This window comes from Rutidosis leptorrhynchoides, chromosome 2 (genome assembly GCF_046630445.1).
Source record: "Rutidosis leptorrhynchoides isolate AG116_Rl617_1_P2 chromosome 2, CSIRO_AGI_Rlap_v1, whole genome shotgun sequence".
NCBI lineage: Eukaryota > Viridiplantae > Streptophyta > Magnoliopsida > Asterales > Asteraceae > Rutidosis > Rutidosis leptorrhynchoides.
In genome coordinates, this window is record NC_092334.1 from 582,024,780 (window position 1) to 582,034,403 (window position 9,624).

A 9,624-nucleotide genomic window follows, 5' to 3' on the forward strand; every position below is an offset into this window, starting at 1 on the left:
ATATATATATATATATATATATATATATATATATATATATATATGACTTGATCACCGTGGACTCGTATACAAAGTTTTGACATATCATTTTGACTTCTTCTATATATATTATTGGAACGAACTATTAGACACCATTGGCAGTAATCTCGAGTTAGCTGTGGGTCAAAGTGGATTCCAAAATATTATATACTTTGAGTTGTGATCGAGCCTGAGACATGTATACAATGGGTCGCGGATTGCTTCAGACAATATACATATTATGTGTCTTATTATATTAAGACAATATATTATAGTGTTAGTGAATTCTAACACAATATATGCATTTATATTTATATATATATTTATACTATTGGACTACGAACATTGGACTACTAACAATGGACAATTAAAATTATCACAAGTATCATAAGTATGAAATATTAATTATATATATATATATATATATATATATATATATATATATATATATATATATATATATATATATATATATATATATATATATATATATATATTTATCTTGACACAAGAATATTATTATTAGGTTCGTGAATTTGTCAAAAGGCCAAGTCTTATCACCATCTATTCGGAAATCATCACAAGTGAGTTATAGTCCCATTTTTACTATTTAAATTATTTTGGAATGAGAATACATGCAAAATTTATAAATGTTTTACAAAATAAGCACAAGCTCATGGAACTACATTCAACGATTAATTTGTTATATCGGATATCTGTACTTATTATTATTATGTTTGGTAACCTAAGAATTAGTGAAAAACACTAATTGACACGAATCCTAAAGGTAGATCTACGGGCACCAACCACCCCCATTTTCGAATAGTGGAAATGCTTTAGTACTTCGAAGGGTTCTTGTCATACATTTGAATAGTGGAATGTATGATGCCAGATATCTTAAGCGCTCTATGTTAAGGTCGATTACTAGGCGACTCATCGTATGAATGATTTTTTCAGTTGTAATGATCCTGCACATTTAATTAAATGAAATCTTGTGGCTTATTAAATATTATGATTATTATATAGAAATTAAACCTATGACTCACCAATATTTTTGTTGACGTTTTAAGCATGTTTATTCTCAGGTGAATATTAAAAACGCGTCCGCTGTCGTATGCCAACCCAAGGTCAAGATTTGGAGTCGGCATAATTGTTTATATTGTTTAAACTTGCATTCGGAGTATTTGTTGTAATATATTTGATCATATTGTAATGGATTGTGTAAAAACTTATTTATTTGAGGAGATTGTCTTTGATAGACAATCTAAATTATGTCATTAAGACCTTTATTCAATAATAAAGGTTATGGTTGTTTTTAAAAACGAATGCAAGATTTGAAAAACGTCTCATATAGAGGTTAAAACCTCGCAAAGAAACCAATTAATATGAAACATTTATAATTAATATGAACGGGGCATTTCAGTTGGTATTCGAGCGTTGGTCTTACAGAATCAGAAAATTTTTCATTAGTGTGTCTAACTGATTTTTGATGCATTAGTGAGTCTGGACTTCGACCGTAATTATTTTAAAAATGATTGCTTAATATAATTGTTGGAAACATAAGATTATTAACATATAAATATTATAAGATATATCCTTCTCTTAACGTGCCTGCTATTATGTGATAGATGACTTCATTCGATCATATAAGCATCTCTAGTGATTCAGATATCATTTACTTTCAAGTGATTCGGAGGCTGAGTCAAAGCATACGACTTATGAACCAACGGAAAAGTTAACTTTTGGTGCTACCATTAAAGTGGAAAATTGTTGGGAAAATTAGGAAGATTCACAATTGCCAGTAGAGGTTCCAGAAGAGGATCCAGAAGAAGATCCCGAAGAGGAACCCGAAGAAGAGGATCCTGAAGAAGTTGTGGAAATTACCGAACCACAATGTCATTTGGGAAAATCTTTGGTTGTTATACCCGATCCCAAACCCGATGAACCTATTATGACCCAAAATGTTTGTGATCATCCACCTGAACCACCTAAGAGACCAATTTATAAAATGATCGCTCGTATAACGACTGTTGGTTTTGCTCCCAAACAATTAGCTGAAAGAACCAATTAGGAGGAATTGGAAAAAGAACTATCCAAACGAAAATCCAAACGTTTGGCCGAGAAAGAAACAACGTCAACATCTAAGAAATCTCGCCGTTCTTGAACCATCGGCAGCTATCCTGTATTCCATGCATTGTATAATATGTATTATATTGTGTGTTTAAGTTTGTAAGAAAATCCGCAATGTAATTTTTCTTATGATTGTATAATAATAAGAATAAGCATGAAAGGTTTATTATTATTATTATTACAACTTATTATTACGTAGTAACGTAATAACTTACCATAGTTTTTCATATTAGAATTTTAGTAGTTAATTTGTGTATTAGCTGCTAAGTATGAACATTATTATAGTTATAAAACGCTAATATGAAGAAAAAGCTTTTCTAATAATAAGTTCATATTAAGCTACAAAATACTTTTTGGCTACTTCTAAAATTCTATATGATTAACTCAGTCGGCTATTTTTGAAGGAAATGGCTCCTCCTCAGCTACTAGATAACAACAATTGAACACAGAAGAACTTCAAGCTTTCGCTGTAAATATGGCTGCAGTGGTGAATGCAATGAACAACAATAACCAATCGGCTTCCAGCAGTGGAGGAAACAATGGCAACCAGGTAGGATGTTCTTACAAAGCTTTTATGGCCTGCAAACCCAATGAGTTTGAAGGAACTGAAGGACCCGTTAGACTAAAGCGGTGGACAGAGAAGGTTGAAGCTTTGTTCGCAATCAGCAACTACGCAGAAGAGGATAAAGTTAAGTATGCCACACATACTTTTAGGGGTACTGCTTTGACATAGTGGAATACCTACATGGATTACGTAGGACAGAATACCACCTACACACTTCCATGGTCCACTTTCAAGCACATGATGACGGAAGAGTACCGTCCCAGAACCGAAATCAACAAGCTCAAGGCAGAGCTTAAAGCACTGACAACCCAAGGGTTAGATGTCACTACCTACAAGCGACGTTTCAATGAACTAGCTTTAATGTGTCCTGGAGCATTTGAGGACGAAGAAGCAAAAATTGAAGCATTCATAAAAGGGTTGTTGGAACGAATCCAAGAGCATGTAGGTGCTAATGACCATGCAACAATGCAGAAAGCTAGCCGTATAGCCCACAAATTGATAGGCCAAATTATAGGAAGGATAAAGAAAGAAGTGGCCGAGGAGGCCATAATGAAACAGGGAAAAATAAAGTGGGAGGAAAGCAGTGATCAGGGTCACCAGTACAACAACAACAATCAAAACAACAACTACAACAACAATTGCAACCACCCCAATAACAACAATAATCGCAACAACAATCGCAACAATAACCGCAACAACCATCCCAATAATAATAACAACAACAACAATCCCAATCACAACAATAACAATAACAAATGACTCAACAACAATAACCCTAACAACAACAACAACAACAACAACAACGACAACAAAAGGCAAAGAACTATATGCCCCAGGTGTGATACGTTTCATCCGGAATGGTTTTGTAGAGAATTATGTACCAAGTGTAATAGGAATGGCCATATTGCGGCAAAGTATGAAGTCTACGGACCAAATAGAAACAAAGGAGTAAATAATGCCGGAACAAATAATAACGGAGTTGTTTGCTATGGATGTGGAAAACCGGGCCATACCATAAACCAGTGCAGGAATGGAAATAGGCAAGGCCGTGGGAGAGCCTTCAACATTAATGGGGAGAAAGCGCAGGAAGACCCGGAGCTTGTTACGGGATAAGAAAATAAACCAGTGCAGGAATGGAAATAGGCAAGGCCGTGGGAGAGCCTTCAACATTAATGGGGAGAAAGCACAGGAAGACCCGGAGCTTGTTACGGGTACGTTTCTTATCAACAATACACCTGCTTATATTTTATTTGATTCGGGTGCCGATAGAAGTTATATGAGTAGAGAATTTTGTGCCAAATTAAATTACCTGTTAACGCCTTTGGATAAAAAGTGTATAGTTGAAGTAGCAAACGGTAAACTAATTAAGGTTGATAAAATTGGCCGAAATTGAAAAATTAGTTTAGTTAGCGAAATGTTTGCAATTGATTTAATACCCATGGAATTGGGAAGCTTCGACGTAATTATTGGAATGAACTGGATGTCCAAGGTGAAAACCGAAGTTGTTTGTCATGAAAAGGCGATTCGCATTCCGAGAGAAAATGGGTTACCCTTAATGGTGTACGGAGAAAAGGGTAATGCCAAATTAAATCTTATTAGTAGTTTGAAGGCGCGCAAACTAATAAGAAAAGGTTGCTATGCCGTACTAGCACACGTCGAGAAGGTTGAAAAAGAAGAAAAGAAAATCGATGACATTCCCGTTGCAAGAGAATTTCCTGAGGTGTTTTCGGACGAATTACCGGGACTACCTCCCCACCGATCCGTTGAATTCCAAATAGATCTTGTACCAGGAGCCGCACCAATAGCTCGTGCTCCATATAGACTTGCGCCCACCGAAATGAAAGAATTACAAAGTCAGCTACAAGAATTATTAGAACGTGGTTTTATCCGACCGAGTACGTCACCATGGGGAGTTCCAATTTTGTTCGTTAAAAAGAAAGATGGGTCTTTTCGCATGTGTATCGATTACCGTGAGCTGAAAAAAGTAACCATCAAAAACCGATACCCTTTACCCCGAATTGACGATCTATTTGATCAACTCCAATGTTCGAGCGTATACTCCAAAATCGACTTAAGGTCGGGTTATCATCAAATGAGGGTTAAAGAAGCCGATATACCGAAAACAGCCTTCAGAACTCGTTATGGCCACTACGAATTCATGGTTATGCCATTCGGTTTAACCAATGCACCCGCAGTTTTCATGGACCTCATGCACCGAGTATGTAGTCCATATTTAGATAAGTTTGTTATTGTCTTTATTGATGACATCCTTATCTATTCGAAGAATAACCAAGAACACGAACAACACTTGAGACTTGTGTTAGAGCTGTTAAGAAAAGAATAACTTTATGCTAAGTTCTCTAAATGTGCTTTTTGGTTAAATGAAATACAATTTCTTGGCCACGTAGTCAGTAGTAATGGAATCAAAGTTGATCCCGCCAAGATTGAAGCCATCAAAAATTGGGAGACCCCAAAAACTCCAACGCAAATACGTCAATTTTTGGTTTTAGCCGGTTATTATAGGAGATTTATTCAAGATTTCTCCCGAGTAGCCAAACCTTTAACCGCATTGACACATAAGGGGAAGAAGTATGAATGGACTTCCGAACAAGAGGGTGCCTTCCAATTGTTGAAAAAGAAGTTGACTACGACACCTATTTTATCGTTACCTGACGGAATGGAAGATTTTGTTATCTACTGCGACGCATCAAGAATGGGTTTTGGGTGTGTTCTTATGCAACAGAAAAAGGTGATTGCATATGCTTCTCGACAACTCAAAATTCATGAACAAAACTACACCACACATGATCTGGAATTGGGCGTCGTTGTTTTTGCATTAAAGATGTGGAGACATTATCTATATGGGGTCAAGTTCATCATATACACTGACCACAAAAGTCTCCAACATATTTTAAATAAAAAGCAACTAAATATGAGGCAGCGTAGGTGGGTTGAGCTGCTAAATGATTATGATTGTGAAATCCGTTACCACCCGCGGAAAGCAAATGTGGTAGCCGATGCCTTGAGTCGAAAGGAAAGAGAACCTACTCAAGTAAAAGCTATGAACATGATTATTCATACTAATCTTACTACTCGAATAAAAGAGGCACAACAGGAGGTTTTGAAGGAAGGAATTTTTGGAAGGGAAATACCCAAAGGATTAGAAAAACAGCTTAATATTCGGGAAGACGGAACCAGGTATTTAGCTGAAAGAATTTGGGTACCAAGAAATGGGAATTTGAGGAAAGTGGTACTAGATGAAGCACATAAAACCAGATATTCATACATCCCGGAGCGGGGAACATGTACCAAGACCTCAAGAGAAACTTTTGGTGGCCAGGAATGAAGGCCGATATAGCCATATATGTAGGAGCATGTTTGACTTATTCTAAAGTCAAAGCTGAGCATCAGAAACCATCGGGTCTACTCCAACAACCTGAAATCCCAGAATGGAAATGGGAAAACATTACCATGGATTTCATTGCTAAGTTACCGAGAACCGCAGGTGGTTATGATATGATTTGGGTAATAGTCGATCGTCTTACTAAGTCAGCACACTTTCTGCCAATAAAAGAAGAGGATGGTATAGAGAAATTAGCACGATTATATCTGAAAGAAGTTGTTTCTAGACATGGTATACCAATCTCTATTATCTCTGATCGTGATAGCAGATTTACTTCTAGATTCTGGCAGGCATTACACGAAGCGTTGGGAACTCGTCTAGATTTAAGTACTGCCTATCATCCACAAACTGATAGGCAGAGTGAAAGGACGATTCAGACACTCGAAGACATGCTACGAGCATGTGTTATTGATTTTGGAAGCAGTTGGGATCGACATCTACCATTAGCTGAGTTTTCCTACAACAACAGCTATCATTCTAGTATTGAGGCGGCACCATTCGAGGCACTTTATGGGAGGAAGTGCAAGTCTCCGATTTGTTGGAGTGATGTGGGGGGAAAAACATATTACAGGTCCAGAAATTATCCAGGAAACTACCGACAATGTCATTCAGATTCAGCAACGATTGAAAACAGCCCGGAGTCGGCAAAAGAGCTACGCGAATGTTAGAAGGAAACCTTTAGAGTTTGAGGAGGTTGATATGGTTATGCTTAAGGTATCACCTTAGAAAGGTGTTATTCATTTTGGAAAGTGAGGGAAATTGAGCCCAAGATACATTGGGCCATTCAAGATCAAAAAACGCATTGGGCCGGTGGCCTATCGACTTGAACTACCTCCACAATTAGAAAAGATTCACAACACCTTTCATGTTTCGAACATGAAGAAACGCCTAGCTACCGAAGATCTCATTATCCCTTTAGACGAAATTAAGATTGACGAGAAACTAAATTTCGTCGAAGAACCCGCCGAAATTATGGATCGTGAGGTCAAACGACTCAAACAAAGTAAGATACCAATCGTTAAGGTTCGGTGGAATGCTCGTAGAGGACCAGAATTCACTTGGGAACGAGAAGACCAAATGAAGCTGAAGTACCCACATTTGTTTTCCGATATCGCACTTTAACTAGGTACTATTCTAAATTTCGGGACGAAATTTAATTTAACGGGTGTGTAATGTAACGACCCGGATTTTTCCGCTAATATATTGAAGATTAATGTTTATATAATTAAATGTTTACAACATGTTAATCAATCAAACTTGTCAAGATATATATATTTGGAATGGATTTTATGCAAATGTTTGACCACCCAGTCTGTCTGACGATTCACGAACATCATAATTTGAAATAATTATATAATGATGTATATATGGATATATATATATATATATATATATATATATATATATATATATATATATATATATATATATATATATATATATATATATATATATATACTTATGATTTGTTAAAATGATATTTAAGTATCTCATCTCATTATATATAATAACAATTGGTTATATACATAAAATGAGACTACTAACTTAAAGACTTCAAGACTATATACATATATATAACGATTAACGTTGTAATAACTTCTAAATTAAAATGTATGTATATGTATTGTATTAATATGTATTAATACACTTTTGAAAGACTTAATAATATATATCAATATATTTATACTCAATAAAGATAGCTATACTCATTTTCTCATTCAATTTTATCAAGAATCCTATTCATATTCATACGGTATTTATACCCGTATAATACCCAGCTTCTATATGTATTTACTATGGGTATATACATACCAAATCATTGATCTTCGCAGCCCTCAATCAGTTGTGAGACATGTATAAACATGATGTAGACTTGTGAGAACCATGGCTTGGAAACTAGTATGACTAAATGCATAAAATTACAAACCATGGAGCCATGTTGTTGTCCCCATTTTGATGCCAACATGTAGGATAAATAACCATCAATTTCATTCCAATTAACTACATCATTTTACTCTCTAAACACATACTCAAACACTCTCTCAAACCTCCATTCAATTCAGCAAGTATTGGTCTCATAATCCAAGTTATAATCATCATAACAAAGCTTGATCAAGAACACTTCAAGAATTCCAAGCCATCAAGGGTATCTTTGAACTCAAGATATTCTCCTTATTTCTCTAAAAACTTTACTCATTTGATTTGAGGTAGTAACTTTATTCATAATCTTATTCAATTCGTATTCATATAGCTATCTTATTTTGAGTTATAACTAATAACAACAAGAACATAGTTTAGATTATTTCTAAACTTGTTTGTAAATAAACTTAATCCTTCTAACTTGACTTTTAAAACACTTTAACACATGTATTATGACATTATGTCAAGCTAACATAAGGATATAAAACTTGTAAACACAAAGAACACCTTAAAATCGAATATACGTCGTCTTAGTCGAACGGGGGCTGTTTTGGGTTTAATTTTAAAAACCTATATTAAACTTTGAATTAAAACATTTCCTTTGGTGAAAAATCTTATTTTATATGGATATGAAATATATCCAAAATCCATGGTTAAACTCAAAGTGGAAGTATGTTTTTCAAAAGGGTCATCAAGATGTCGTTCTTACGATGGATATGACTATCTTCTCTTATTTAACACCTAAGCAGTATTTTAGACTATAAACCTATACTTTTTCTGTTAAGATTAATAATTTTGAGTTCGATACGAAACCATGGCAACTCGAATCACTCAAAACGGATTTGTAACGAAGAAATTATGGGTAAAACAAAATTGGATATTTTTCTTAATTTTTAGCTACGGACATGATTTATAAAAATGGATGCTAACCTTATCTTAACTAACTTACCTTGTATCCTACATGTATTTATACATGTCTTGTTCCCAAACTTATGGAAATACAATTTATAATAGTCGTGATTAAGTTCTACGACAATATATTATAGTCTTAATAAAGATCGTAAGGCACCATATATATATATGACTTGATCACCGTGGACTCGTATACAAAGTTTTGACATATCATTTTGACTTCTTCTATATATATTATTGGAACAAACTATTAGACACCATTGGCAGTAATCTCGAGTTAGCTGTGGGTCAAAGTGGATTTCAAAATATTATATACTTTGAGTTGTGATCGAGCCTGAGACATGTATACAATGGGTCGCGGATTGCTTCAGACAATATACATATTATGTGTCTTATTATATTAAGACAATATATTATAGTGTTAGTGAATCTTAACACAATATACGCATTTATATTTATATATATATTTATACTATTGGATTATTGGACTACGAACGTTGGACTACTAACAATGGACAATTAAAATTATCACAAGTATCATAAGTATGTAATATTAATTATATATATATATATATATATATATATATATATATATATATATATATATATATATATATATATATCTTGACACAATAATATTATTATTAGGTTCGTGAATTTGTCAAAAGGCCAAGTC